The sequence below is a fragment of the Gopherus evgoodei genome, chromosome 2 (genome assembly GCF_007399415.2).
Source record: "Gopherus evgoodei ecotype Sinaloan lineage chromosome 2, rGopEvg1_v1.p, whole genome shotgun sequence".
Taxonomy (NCBI): Eukaryota; Metazoa; Chordata; order Testudines; family Testudinidae; genus Gopherus; species Gopherus evgoodei.
In genome coordinates this window covers 49,206,284-49,220,628 of record NC_044323.1, presented here as the reverse complement: position 1 = coordinate 49,220,628, position 14,345 = coordinate 49,206,284, and positions in this window count along the sequence as shown.

The window sequence follows — 14,345 nt, the reverse complement described above, 5'->3', positions numbered from 1 at the left end:
GGGCTTGGCCTTCACAACATCCTCTGGCAGAGTTCCACAGACAGTGCATTGTTAGAAAAAATACTTCCTTTTATGTGTTTTAAACCTGCTGCCTATTAATTTAATTTGGTGACCCATAGTCTTAGGAGAAGGAATAAATAACACTTCCTTATTTACTTTCTCCACATCAGTCATGATTTTCTAGACCTCCATCATATACCCTCTTAGTTGTCTCTTCTCCAAAATGAAAAGTCCCAGTCTTACTAATCTCTCCTCGTACAGAAGCCATTCCGTACCCCTAATCATTTTTGTTGCCCTTTTCTGAACCTTTTCCAATTCCAATATATCTTTCTGAGATGAGGCAACCACATCTGCATGCAGTATTCAAGATGTGGGCATATCATGGATTTACAGAGGCAATATGATATTTTCTATCTCATCATCTATCCCTTTCTTAATGATTCCCAACATTCTGTTTGCTTTTTTGACTGCCACTGCACATTAAGTGGATGTTTTCACAAAACTGTTCCACAGTGACTCCAAGATCTCTTTCTTGAGTGCTAACAGCTAATTTAGACCCTATCATTTTATATGTATCATTGGGATTATGCTTTCCAATATGCATTACTTTGCATTTATCAGCATTGAATTTCATCTGCTATTATATTGCCCAGTCACCCAGTTTTGTGGGAGGCTTTTGTAGCTCTTCACAGTCTGGTTGGGAGTTAACTATCTTTAGTAATTTTATATCCTCTGCAAATTTTGCCACCTCACTGTTTACCCCTTTTTCCAGATCATTTATGAATATGTTGAATAGGACTGGGTCCAGTACGGACCCCTGAGGGACACAGCTATTCACCTCTCTCCATTCTGAGAACTGACTATTCTTCCTACCCCTTTTTCCCCATCTTTTAACCAGTTGCCAATCCATGAGAGGACCTTCCCTCTTATCCCGTGACAGCTTACTTTGTTTAAGAGCCTTTGGTGAGGGACCTTGTCAAAGCCTTTCTGAAAATCTAAGTACACTAGATCCCTCTTGTCCACATGCTTGTTGACTCCCTCAGAGAATTTTAGTAGATTAGTGAAGCATGGTTTCCCTTTACAAAAACCTTATTGACTCTTCCCCAACAAATCAGGTTCATCTATGTGTCTGACAATTTTGTTCTTGACTATAGTTTCAACCGTACTGAAGTGAGGTTTACTGGCCTATAATTGCTGGGATCACCTCTATAGCCCGTTTAAAAAAGAGCGTCACATTAGCTATCCTCCAGTCATTTGGTACAGACGCTGATTTAAATGATAGGTTACAGACTACAGTTTGTAGTTCTGCAATTTCACGTTTGAGTTCCTTCAGAACTCTTGGGTGAGTACCATCTGGTCCCAGTGACTTATTATTTTATCAGTTTGTTCCAAAACCTCCTCTAATGACACCTCAATCTGGGACAGTTCCTCAGATTTGTCACCTAAAAAGAACGGGGAGCATAACAACTTTTGAATGGGGAGAAAGAAATGCCTTTCCTGGCCAGCACATTCCTCACCTGCTCCTTCCAGGGCGACTTCTGTTGACACCTCACAGTGTTGATTTTCACCTCCAGAGAGACAATTAGCCATCAAGGACACCCCTGCCTGCCTGCCCTAGCAAAAGCCTCTACATCATCTTCCACCGCTGGGCCCAGCTTCCAGACCTGCATGTCAGGGCACGTTTCAGACTCGCAAAGGGAAATACTCTGGCCACAGGCATTGGGACAATCGCCAAAGCAAACAGGGTGGCAGCTGGTCAAGGGGCGAGGAAGAGAGAAAAGTGGACAGGCAGCAGGCTGGCCTCCTATCTGTTTTCCTTTTGTTACGATTTTCACTATGACAGTAAGGGGAGACCTGAGAATTTTGTGTTGAGTTTGTGATGGTGTGACTTTGAGGAGCTTCCAAAGTGTGGAAGGGGAGGGTAGAAAGAAACGGTTGTCAGGGGAAGAAGGTGCTGAGCAGCCAGTTGGAGAGGGAAAGATCCCAGGGAGGTGTGATGGGAGGAGCTGTGTAGACTCCAAGGGCAGCCTGCTGAGAGGTTTTTCCCTGCAGTATCTTGGGTTTAGTGGAGGGGAGGTGCAGGACGGCTGTGGCTGGCCTGAGCACCTCCGGATCACAGCGGGGAAGCTCAGGGCTTCAGCTAGCCCAGGACTCCTCCAGCTGAGGGGGGGTAGCGTTCGGGCTTCCAGCTAGTGCGGATCCTCTGGCTGAGAGGCAGGTGCTCGGGACTCCTCTGGGAAGAGGGTACTCGGCACTGGCACGGGGCAGCAGCAAGGGGTCTCAGGGCTCCGACTAGGGGAGGAGAAGGGAACAGAAGAGGTAGAGCCAAATGCTAGCCTCCCCTAAGGAGGGCTCCAACCACCGCCCATGCCACTAGCTCTTTCCAAACCTGCTAGTCCAGGTGCGACCCTGGCCTTCAGATTTCCACCTGCAGATAACAGGCCTTTCCTACACTGGGCTTTGTCAAAAGCTTGTCTTCATTGGGTGAAAATAGTGCATTTAAACTAGTGTGAAGCTAACCCTTGCTAACTAACCCATCTAGGCTATGTCTGTACTGCTCACCCCTGGCAGCGAGGTGCAGGGTGTAGCTACTCACTGAAGTGAAAAGCAGGCTGTGTCCACACTGCAGTGCGCAGCTACACCTATTCGTGAAAGGCTCTGGCAGCTCCATACTGCAGGAGTCTTTTCCTGCTGCCTCCCCCCTAGTCTTTCCCTGATACTGAAGCCTTTCACTGCAGCAGGGAGACAGCAGTACACTGGGGGAAGGAATTGCTTGGCGAATGAGGTGCATACCCACAGAGTTCAGCTATGTCCTTACTCTTCTCACCTAAGCTTTTCCTCACCATCTACACTGCTATTTATACCCATGCTGGTATACCCTCTGCTGCACACTGCCACAAGGAGTGTACAGTGTAGAAGTACCTGTAGACAGTTGTAGTTTTAATCTGTTACTGGTTCAGTTAGACTATAGGGCCAGCTAACACTGTTTAAAACTACAAGTGCCTTATGTATATGCCAACTAAGGATCGAATTTAGTCACGGAGGTCACATATTTAACAAATCTCCGTGACTACTTTAGTTTCAGCTCCCATGGCCACAGGGGCTGGAGCTGTCAGTTGCCCCCAGCGGCCTGCCTACCACACTCCCCCACTTCGTTACTTTTAGTAAAAGTCACAGACAGGTTGCAGGCAATAAACAAAAATTAAAACTAACCGTGACAAAATCTTAACCTTAATAACTATATGTAAAAACCACATTTTTTTCACTGAAGACAATCTAGGATTTGAACACTGTTTTGCTTAACATGAGTTAAAAACTATACTTTTTTTTCCTGAGTGAAGACATGTTTCCCTGGCATGTGTGATATCCTCACTCCTGATAAATGTATCATACAGATCCTCAGCAGTTCAAAGCTTGAACCTGCCTTTTTAATGCATGTTCTGTGAAGTGCCTAGCAGACATGTGGACACTAACCCTCTCCCCAGGTCACTGCCAGACAGTGCCCTGCTGTGTCTACAGTGCTGTGGTTATTTGTTCCTCCATCCTTACCCGGGTAATGAAAAAATATTTTATTTGCCTGCCCAAAGAGCGCTTTCCCCAGGCAAGCAAAGAAGTAAATTTTTGCAAGGCTGAGATGAAAATGCTCTATATAAAATGTCTCTGTGGGGAGGTAGAGTTGTGTGTGGCCCATCAAGGAAGGAAGAGGTAAGTGTGTTTGTATGTGGTTGGGGAGTGAGGGTTTCAAATAGCAACACTCATTTGTTTCAGCTGTACCCACCAAATTAATTAGTAACAATGAAAATAGCCAAATAATTTCAAAACATGAAGTTGAATTTAACTAACATAATAAAATATAGCGTTACATGGTGTAATGTCACCACCATGCATTAAATCCCCCTACCCTTAGGTCTTTGTATATGCATAGCTGCTTGGTCTTAGTTACCTTGCCATAGTAACCAACATTGTTTTCTATGTGGGAAGTCTGTATAACTCAGACAGCATAATTATCTAAATTATGAACTGTGGGAGAAGTTATGTAGAACAGAAATTAGAAAATATTCATTAATGTCTAAATACATAAAGTGACTGTTAGCAAAAAAAGCTACCACCCTGTGGAAATTTGGAATTCTGCATGTGGGCACATTGGGCTTGATTCCACAAAACTACTTAGGCTCCTGACTTCCAGATTTAGGTACCACTGGTATTTACAAAACCTCCACGTGGCTGCTGCTTAACCCTGTAGCTGCAGTAAAAGTTCCCTAGATGCTTATGTTTCTGCCTCCATGCATGTGTCCTGCAGCCTCACTCAAGATCTAAGCTCCAGTACAGTTCATGAACCTGGGGCGGGGAGGGAAGATATTTGTCTGCTTAACTCATATGCAGGGCCAAATCCACTAAGTGTACTCAGAGGCCACCCAGTGCTACACAAAACAGCCTGAAGGGAGAGAAGGAGGGAGCTCCCTCATAACTTTAATGCAGTGGTTAGTGTGCTCACCCACAATGTGAGACCACCCATTTGTAAGTACCCTCTTCACCTGATGAGGAGAAGGGATTGGAACAGGGATCTGCCATCCCTTGGTGAGTGCCTTCATCATTGCACTGTGTGATTTTCTGATGAAGGGCTCCCTCAGTTTCTGCTGTTGAAGCTGTTCTCCTTTGGATAAATAATTAAAGAGTCTTTAGAGTAGGCAGACTGGATCCTGGGTCTACCCCTTCCACAGTGAGTGCCCTACTCTATCCACCAGGCTATAGCATCATTTTCACTTTCTCTGTGGCCCAGTAATATTTACTTAGTTATCCAAAGTGAAACAACTTTAACAGGAGAGATTGAGGGAGACCTACATCAGAATATCCCATAGCCCAGTGGTGAGGGTACTCCCTGTGATGTCTATCTGCAGATGAGTGTGGCCTTACCTGTGTGTGTGTACTAGAGAAGGCTTCAGGACCTGGCACAGCTAGGTCAGGGTGAGGAAACCCAGGCTGATGGAACGAGTGGGACCCCAGCACATCAGGTCCTCCTCCTCACCACAAGAAACACGTTAGATGCCTAGTCCAGGACAGTTCACAAATGAGAATCCCAAATAGGGATAGGTGCCTCCCTGCAGCCTGGATTTAGGTGCTGAACTCCCTGAGCAGGGCGGACCTTAGCATACCCCTCCGTTGGTATCTCCGACTGGCTAGTTTAGGTGGCTCCCTGCTTAACATGCTGACTTTTGTGAATTCTATGTTTAGGTATATATCTTCCTCCATTCATTGTATAGGAAGCCTGGGAACTTAACACAGGCTTTGTGATGCCCAGTGATTTTCTTGGTACCCAATTCTGCTCACTGAACAGTCAAATAATTTATCTGCTTACTTTCTCTCAAATAAAAGCAGTTGTTAGTGCTCACAAAGAATAAATTCACATGACTGGAGAACTAACTGGTCAGTGGTATGCTGCACTACATAAAAGTTCTATACAGAACTGGTTAGCAGGTTAGTAAAGCTAGGAATGTACCAAGACTGATTGAATCCAAGAAATATGATCCTCCAGTGTTACTCAATATACCTGATAGGTATAAAATTTCTGTTTATTTGAATAAACGTTCTCTTGAAATATGCTACTAAATCTTGGGCATAGTCTGGCAGACAACAAGGGGTTAATATATTAGGTATGTAACTGGTTAAGGCATTGTTGGTATATATTTGTATTACCTATAATATCCAAAAAAAAGTTTTATATTGTAATCTGAGATTTAGTGCAATGTGAGACCATTGTACCGTAAGAGAAACCTACCTGCAGTCCCAGTTCAAGAAAACACTTAAACACATGCTTAAATGCAACCGACTTCAGTTACTTCAATGGGATACTTAATTTAACAAATATGCTGAAGTGCTGTCCTGAATAGGAATGTTTTCCTGAATCAGGGCTTGAGATTGTGCAGTTTTTTTTGCAAAGTATGATTATATCACCTACATAGAAATCATGGGATGAGATTAAAAAATATCAAGAAGTTAAATAATAAACATCACTTTAAAGTATATGTACAATGAATCATTAATTAATGGTGTTTAAAAGAGGATGGACTGCAATGTTTTCATGGCATCTTATAGTGGGAAGGAGCAGAACTCCCATGCTTGCTAAATACCTTTGAGAATCTGGGCCTAAGTTCCTGGAACATCGTAAAGTCATAGTTATTGTTCCCTCTGCTTTTAAGCAGATTTGAACACAGGAGCTGACTTACTACAACTGGAATTTATAACTTTAAACTTGGTTTATTTACATTGTTAGCTTGGGGTGAATGGAGGGTTGGGCGGACTGAAATCTCATTTAACTCTTTAGCTCTCAAAGACTTTTTGTCACATCTAACCCACCCACATGGAAAAATCTTCAACAGTCACCAGTCATGGATAGTTTGAAAAAAGAAACTGAAAATCAAGCAATAGCAGCTGTGACAAAAGGCCTGCCTAATGATGAAATATTATTAACCTTCTTGTAACCAACCAAGTAACTGACTCGTAAAATCCAAGGATATATTTCTACAGGCCTGATGGGCCCGCCAATAAATCTTGGATCAAGCCCAGGTTGGTAAGAAATGTAGGAAAAGCATATAGTCAAGTTACAAGTAATATATAATAATTTACATTATTCTAGAAAGGATTATATGAATATAATTCACTTATAGCCATTTATGATGCTCATTTAATTTCTCAACATTTCTTTTGGACAATGAAAAAGGGCTAGGCCCAAATCCTCAAAGGTATTTATATTCCTAACCTCCATTTAAATCAATGGAAATTAGGAGCCCAATACCTTTGAGGATCTGTGCCCTAGTCACTTTCACTTTTCCATATAGTCGGTTTCTAGTCTATTGTTTTCTGATTCTTACGCATAATATGAACACTGGAGAGGGTTTAAATTATAGAAGCAACTGTGTTCACTGAATTTTTAATTTTTTTTGACATTTCTGTTAGTAATGGGGTTTGAATTTATGAAATTATTATTAATTTATATTCTTGTAGCAACTAAAGTAAATAAATAAATTGAGCCTGAGTTCCTTGTCAGTGTCTCATTAACAACCTCCAAATTAGAAAAAAGGATGAACTCAAGAAGCCAATTTCTGCCCTATCCTATACTCATGCAACCCCACTGAAGTTAGTGAAGCTGCATTGGTTTGAGAAGCTTATTTAAGTCTTCCATGACATTTTTGCGATAATGACCAGGCAACTTGCTTTGTGGACTTACAGTATTTGTTATCAATACAGCATGTATGGTTCTTAATATCTTATTTTTTTCTGTAGTGGCCTATGTGATCCCTCTGCTGGACATATGCTTTGTTGTTCAACTACTGATTAACTTAAAGTTATATCAGCCTGTCAGTGAAAACTTTTTTAAACTTAATCTACAACTTTTTGCTTCAGTTTGTGTCTGCTTTGTGTAGAGTGAGAAAACTCAGAGGCGTTTCCTAGGAATTCTGTCTGAGAGAAGAAGGTTGTCTCTTCTGACCTTACAGAATAAGCACAGTACTAGCACACATCACAGCCACCTGCACAGATGTCAGGTGCTTCCGTGTTGGCCCTTGAGCCCCCTATTTCTTCTCTTTCTGGTTCCCTAGAGTGAATGCCATGCCTGGATTCTCCCATCTCCCTGTGGCATTTCACGTCACAGAGAGCACTCCATTAGGATCTATCAGCTTTTCAGTAGATTCTCCATGAGGTCAGTGGAAGGATGACACATGACCACCCAACAGCCTTTTCTCACCCTCTGCCAGTTTACAGATCACAAAGCAAATGAGGGCTCTCCACAATCTGAAGGACAGGGATATAATGTTGCAGAGGCAGTTAAATCCTTCTGCATGGACACAGAGGGATTCATGCACAGAACTCACCAAAGCACAGTCCGGCCCAGTGGCTGCATTATATTATTTCCCCATCTGTTTTAATACACAGACTCATAGGAGGTGTTAAACAAATATTGGTCATTCTTTATGTTTTGCATATTTTGTTTTTCAAAACACCAAATGGGACTCATTCTACATTTAGGACTAATTTGAACAATTAGAATGTATTTTGCCATCTGAAGCTGAAACCAAAATCGTTACCCTGCAGAATCAGGGTATTTTGGAGAGGATCTGCCTTCATGGAGATCACTGCAGAATTAGGACCTAAGTTCTTGCCACTTTTTGAAGGAAAACTCTAGGCAATACTTTTATCCTCTTTACTAGGAATTCACGATTGTTGGTGGCATTCACGGAGCAGCTGCAGACAGTGGAGCGCCACTTCTGGGCCCAAGAAATGAGCACTGGGATCGTATCATCATATAGGTTTGGGATGATGAGCAGTGGCTGCAGAACTTTTGGATGTACAAGACCACCTTCCTGAATCTGTGTGCCGAGATCATCCCAACCTTCCAGCCCAGGGACACCAAACTTGGAGCTGCATTGACAGTGAAGAAGTAAGTGGCATGGGCAGCACATACTGGAGGCTAGGGGAATCTACATCTCCCCAAACCTTGCACCGTCCGGGAGGGGCAATAGCAGATTTGGAGGCCCCTGAAAAATTTCCCTCCACCATGGCCCCAGGGCTTAAGGAGCTCTCACTCCCCATCATAGCCTTTGGGCTGTGGTGGGGCCACAGAGCTTTTTAGATCTCAGGGCTGCAGGAGTGGAGGTGGAAGGAGTGAGCTGGGGGCAAGGCCTCGGGAGAAGAGGAAGAGTGGAGGAGGAATGAGGGCAGGGCTGAGGGGGAAGAGACAGAGTGGACAAGGCCATGGGAAGAATGGGGCATGGCCATGGGGGAAGGGGACGAATGGGGTGGAGCCAGGGGTAGGGATGGAGGCAGAAGGAGTGGAATAGGGATGGGGCTGAGGCCACAGGAGAGGGAGGCTGAGAGCAGCAAGTGGGGACAGGGCCTCGGCAGAAGAGGTGGGGGAGGGAGTAGCCTCCCCAAGAGGAAGTTTCACTCATTGCCCATGGCGAGTGGCAGGGCTGGCTCTAGCCATTTCGCCGCCCCAAGCACAGCGGCACCGGAGCCACAGGACCAGCGGACCCTCCGCAGGCACGCCTGCAGGAGGTCCACCGGAGCCACCTGCCGCCCTCCCGGCAACCGGCAGAGCCCCCCCCCGTGGCATGCCGCCTCAAGCACACGCATGGCACGCTGGGGCCTGGAGCAGGCCCTGCCGAGTGGCAATCATGCTAGAAATGTGCAACATTGGATTGCTATCAATCAGTCTGGAGTTGGAAAATCCATTGTGGAGGCCACTGTCATGCAAGTGTTCAGGGTCATTAATAATCTCCTGCTACGCAAGACTATGACTTTCAGCAATGTGCAGGACGTAGTAAAGGGCTTTGCAGCTATGGGGTTTCCGAACTGCGGAGGTGCGATAGATGGCACATACATCACTATGTTGGCCCCAGAGCACCTTGCCACAGAATACATCAACAGAAAGGGCTACTTTTTTGTGGTTATGCAAGTGCTGGTGGATCATTGGGGACACTTAACTGACATCTCTGTTGGCTGGTCAGGGAAGGTGCATGATGCTCACACAGGACTGTTCAAAAAGCTACAAGCAGGGACCTTCTTTCTCAACTGGCAAATTACCATTGGTAATGTTGAAATGCCAGTAATGATCCTGGGGAATCCACCCTTCCCCTTGCTTCCCTGGCTCATGAAGCCATGCACCAACCACCTCAACAGCGCCAAGGAAAGATTCAACTACAGGCTCTGCAGGTTCAGAATAACAGTTGTATGTGCTTTTGGTAGATGGAAAAGGCACTAAAGTTGTTTATTCACCAGATTTGATCTCAGTGTGAAAAATATCCCAATGGTTATAGCTGCCTGTTGTGTCCTGCATATTTGTGATACAAAGGGTGAAAACTTGGAGTGTCTGTCTGCTGAGTTTGACCAGCCAGACCCAAGAGCTCAGCACAGAGTTATATGACTCAAAGATTTTAAAAGAGCACTTTAACAGTGAGCCACGGTTGTGGTGTACTGGGCTCTACCTGACCCTGCTGTTTTGGGGCCTGTTACGAATTGTGTGGTGTAAATGTCATTTTGTAAATGTAAATTGTAAATGTCAGTTGGAAATATCAGAATGGCGTCGACATCCTTAAACCCAAATGGCATGAAAACTGAAAAAGCATAGGAATAAAATAACTAGAGCCATAGAACACAGGGCACATAGAGATGGTATTAATTCAGGACACTGTGAACAAGGAGCAAACCATAATAAATGATGTATTTTATACTCATGTAGATGGATAGATGTACACATGTAGACATTTATGTGGATAAAAGAATATTTAGAGTTACAGTAAATATTGGGGAAGAAAAGGCTTTTGGAACAGATACAAAGCTTTGTGCTTCTGAACTTAAGCCAACTTCATCATCTATCTGGTGATGGCTTCTGGGGGATGATGAGGAAACTTTCACTGAGTTCAGGTTATCCCATAACTACCTATGCAGAATTTTTTGTATCATTCCTCTGAAGCGTATATTGATCTCCTGATAAATATACTGGAGATATATGTCCTCCCAACTGCTAGGACTAGGAGGATCAACTGCAGTGTAAATCCTGCTCACCGCCTGTAGCCCTGGGTTCAAGCAGGCCCAAAGAATTTAGCTGTGAAACTCTAATGAACATGTGCAAACTGAGGTTTCTCAAACACTTATAATTCAGCTGAATTTAAGCTTAGTTTCACTGAAACAATGCAAGGCACATCCCTGGAACCAGGGCAGCCCTCCATTCCCCACCAGATTTCAAGTTCCCACTCCAAATAATTTGTTAACGTGCAAAAACTGTATTTTTCTTCTCAGAAGCGGCTGATCTATCTTAGATTAAATTTTTCAGAAGAATTCTGCCTAGGGCTAACACCCAGAATAGAAAATTTCAATCTGAACATTTGAAGTTTGGCAAGTTATAAACAACTGAAAACAGAGTCATACAATGGGAAGGATCAGACAACCTTAACTCCAGCTCTGCCTATATGGTATACACGTCTTTGCTTCTAAAACTCTTTGGCCTGAGGGCCACATCGGGGTTCTGAAACTGTATGGAGGGCAGGGTAGGGAAGGCTGTGCCTCCCCAAACAGCCTGGCCCCAGCCCCCTATCCACTCCCTCCCACTTCCTGCCCCGATTGCCCCCCCCCAGAACTCCCAACCTATCCAAGCCCTCCTACTTCTAGTCCCCTGACCTCTCCCTCCTGGGACCCCTGCCCCAACCACCCCCCTGGAATCCTAGCCCCTATCCAACCCCACTTCTCCCTGTCCCCTGACTGCCCCGACCCCATCCGTACCCCTACCCCCTCACAGGCCCCCCCAGGACTCCCATGCCTATCCAACCGCCCCCTGCTCCCTGTCCCCTGACTGCCCCCGAGGACTCTCTGCCACTTTTCCAACCTTCCCCGCCCCTCACCCTCTTACCATGCCTGGCAGCTGTGCCGCCCAGCCAGAGCCAGCCACGCCACCAGGTTGCCCAGCAGGAGCTCACAGCCCCACCACTCAAAGCGCTGGCAGCATGGCAAGCTGAGGCTGCGGGGAAGGGGGACAGCTGGGGAGGGTCCAGGGCTAGCCTCCTCATCCAGGAGCTCAAGGGCCAGGAAGGACGGTCCTGTGGGCCGTACTTTGGCCACCTCTGTTCTAAATCATATTTTTTCAATATTCAGTGTAAATATGTAACTAAATGGAGATCAAGGCAGCATTGACTATATGAATCTACTTTTGAAAATTTAAATACAGCCTAAAAATTAAATATTTAGAATTACTCTATTTTTCTTTCCTTAATTATCCTTTTTGTAAAGATATTAATGCACCTTTTTACTCTGCAATACATACTATCCTTTTAGGAAGTTAATATATATATATTAATATAATGGAAAAAATCTACAATATGCTGGAAAATAATCCTAAACATAATTCATGTTCTGTTAACGTATATACCTTCATGTACAATATGAAGAGACATATTTTAAATTATTAAAATATATTTGAACTGTGTGCAATATTCATTTGAAGAGCTTTGTTTTATTACTGTAGTTAGCAAGCCATTCAGAAAATAAAAAATAAACCAAGATACTTCTATAAGTGATTTAAAGTACCACATAAAGGGTCACAACAGTATCTCAAAAATTATTACATGGATGATTCCAAGGGAGAGGGAAAGCGATAGAAAGGGGAAGATCACTACATCAAATTAATTAAGATTATAAAAAGTTGCCAGGTAAGTAGAACAAATGTATATGACTGTAAAACAGTAGCATTGTTTATGGCCCAAGCCTGTGAAGAACGGAGCACTTTCTGGAGCTGCTGAGAATCTGCAGCTTCCACTGACTAATGGGAATTAAGGGCACTCCAAATCTCACAGGATAGGGCCCCCAAGGCCCTAGGGAAAAAACTGATTGCTTTACATTGCTTTAAAGCTTTCAGATCAACTTTACATTAACCCAAAGGGAATCTGAACACAATGAACATGTATTGAAATGAATTTAGATGTAAGCTTGTAGTCCCATCTCCTGTTTTAGTTAAATATGTTTTATATGAGAAGCATATAAGTTCAAGCTATGTGGTTTCCCTGGTGATCTTGCAGCTCTAAGTAAATACACTACAGCATTGTTTTGTTTGCCTGTCTCCCCCTAAGTAAGTTTTTTAAGTTTCCTCAGCACTCTATGTGGCTGCTTCAGTTTTGGCAGCAGTACTCGTGGCAAAGGCGTTGAGAAGAACATATCTTTTTTTCCAAATTGTCTAGTCACAAGTCAGTTATAATTCCTCTACTTTTGCAACATGCCAAGACATAGGGATGAGAAAAAACACATGAAAGTAATGAAGCATGAGCTTTGTTAAATGTTGTGACAGTTTACACCGGTATACACTCTACTATACCCAACCACCGTAGGAACAATGCAGGTGTTCAATGTTTTGGTAGTGGGAGATGTAATTGTGAAAAACAAGCCAAAACATGCTGCAGACTTTAAAACACAGCTGGAGCCTGAACTGCAAAAGTTTAATTGAAATTTGAACTTTTCCATACTTTGAGGGTGTTCATCATTTTGATTCCGCACAAAGCCACAAAGTTCAGATGTGGATCCATTTCATCACAGTTTGGGGATTTCAGATACAAGGCTTTGTTTTTAAAATGAGTTGGCATTTAAAGAATCCAAATAATTTTCTATTGGTAAAACAAAATATACATAATCTTCTGGCACTCATCTTTTGTCATAAACAATATTCTACCAGTAAACTACATTGCTATCCCCTTAGATGCTCTCTGATTGCACCCTACTTGTCCAGGGAAGTTTAACCTATTGGCTGTCTATTAAAATACTTTGCTTTTCCCTAGACTGTTGGATATGAGTCTCCTCTCTCAAACCAATTTCAGAGGTTGCAATCATAGGACAAATATAAACCCAACATGAAACAATGTGCAGTACTGTAACCACTCTATTCTGTTTATGGCATTCCTTAGTTGGAAAAATCAGTACTAGATTACAGCCTGAGGGCATCAGAGTGGCTGTTTATTCACTCTCTGTTCATTTGATCTGCAAATTTGTTTTTTGATGCCTTGACAGGGATTTTCTTCTAAATATGTTCCGTTTGTGGATTCTTTGTATGACACCAGGTGTCAGTGTTCCAGATTAAAATCTGGCACCACATGGAAAAGTATAGTTCTGCATATAAATACTGAAAGTTCCTTGGCCAAATTGGAGATTACAATGCCATGGCTGCATTTCAAAAAACATCTGAAGGCAGGGCTAATAATAATCTAAAAGAAGTGCTGTGTCTCTCATCACTGAGAAGATGACATGTTTGAAATATGGATTTTAATATTAATTATAGTTACATAGTTAATTAGCTCTGTGGCTCATAGACTTGAACCCCTGATATGGCAAATAGAAGATATTTTCTATGTGCCACATAAAACTAGTTTTCAGAATTGGAAAAAGCAAGATTACTAACTACAAACTCCCAGTTAATTTGTGAAAGGCATTTGCTTTTTACCTTTCAGTTTACAGTGAAATATTAAGTGATGGTTTACTGTTATCATATTTGACACAGCAATATGTTGAGACTTTATGGAAATAACATGCCAGTTTTACAGGGAATCAAATTAATATATAGAAAATTATTACATTTCGCTATAACACTGTAGAAAGTATTCTGGACAGTGACCTCTTGAAGTTAGAATGCTCACTTTGAGGAAATTCTGCTTTTAAGAGGCTATGAATAATGTGTTCTGGTAACATATATTCTCCTATTTTAAATAAAAATGTTGATCATTGAACAAAAGTGGAAAATATCTATTTTATATTAATGACTGGATGAAACACCTAATTCACATGTTGGAAAATCAATGAAAATTGGGCCTTCAGGG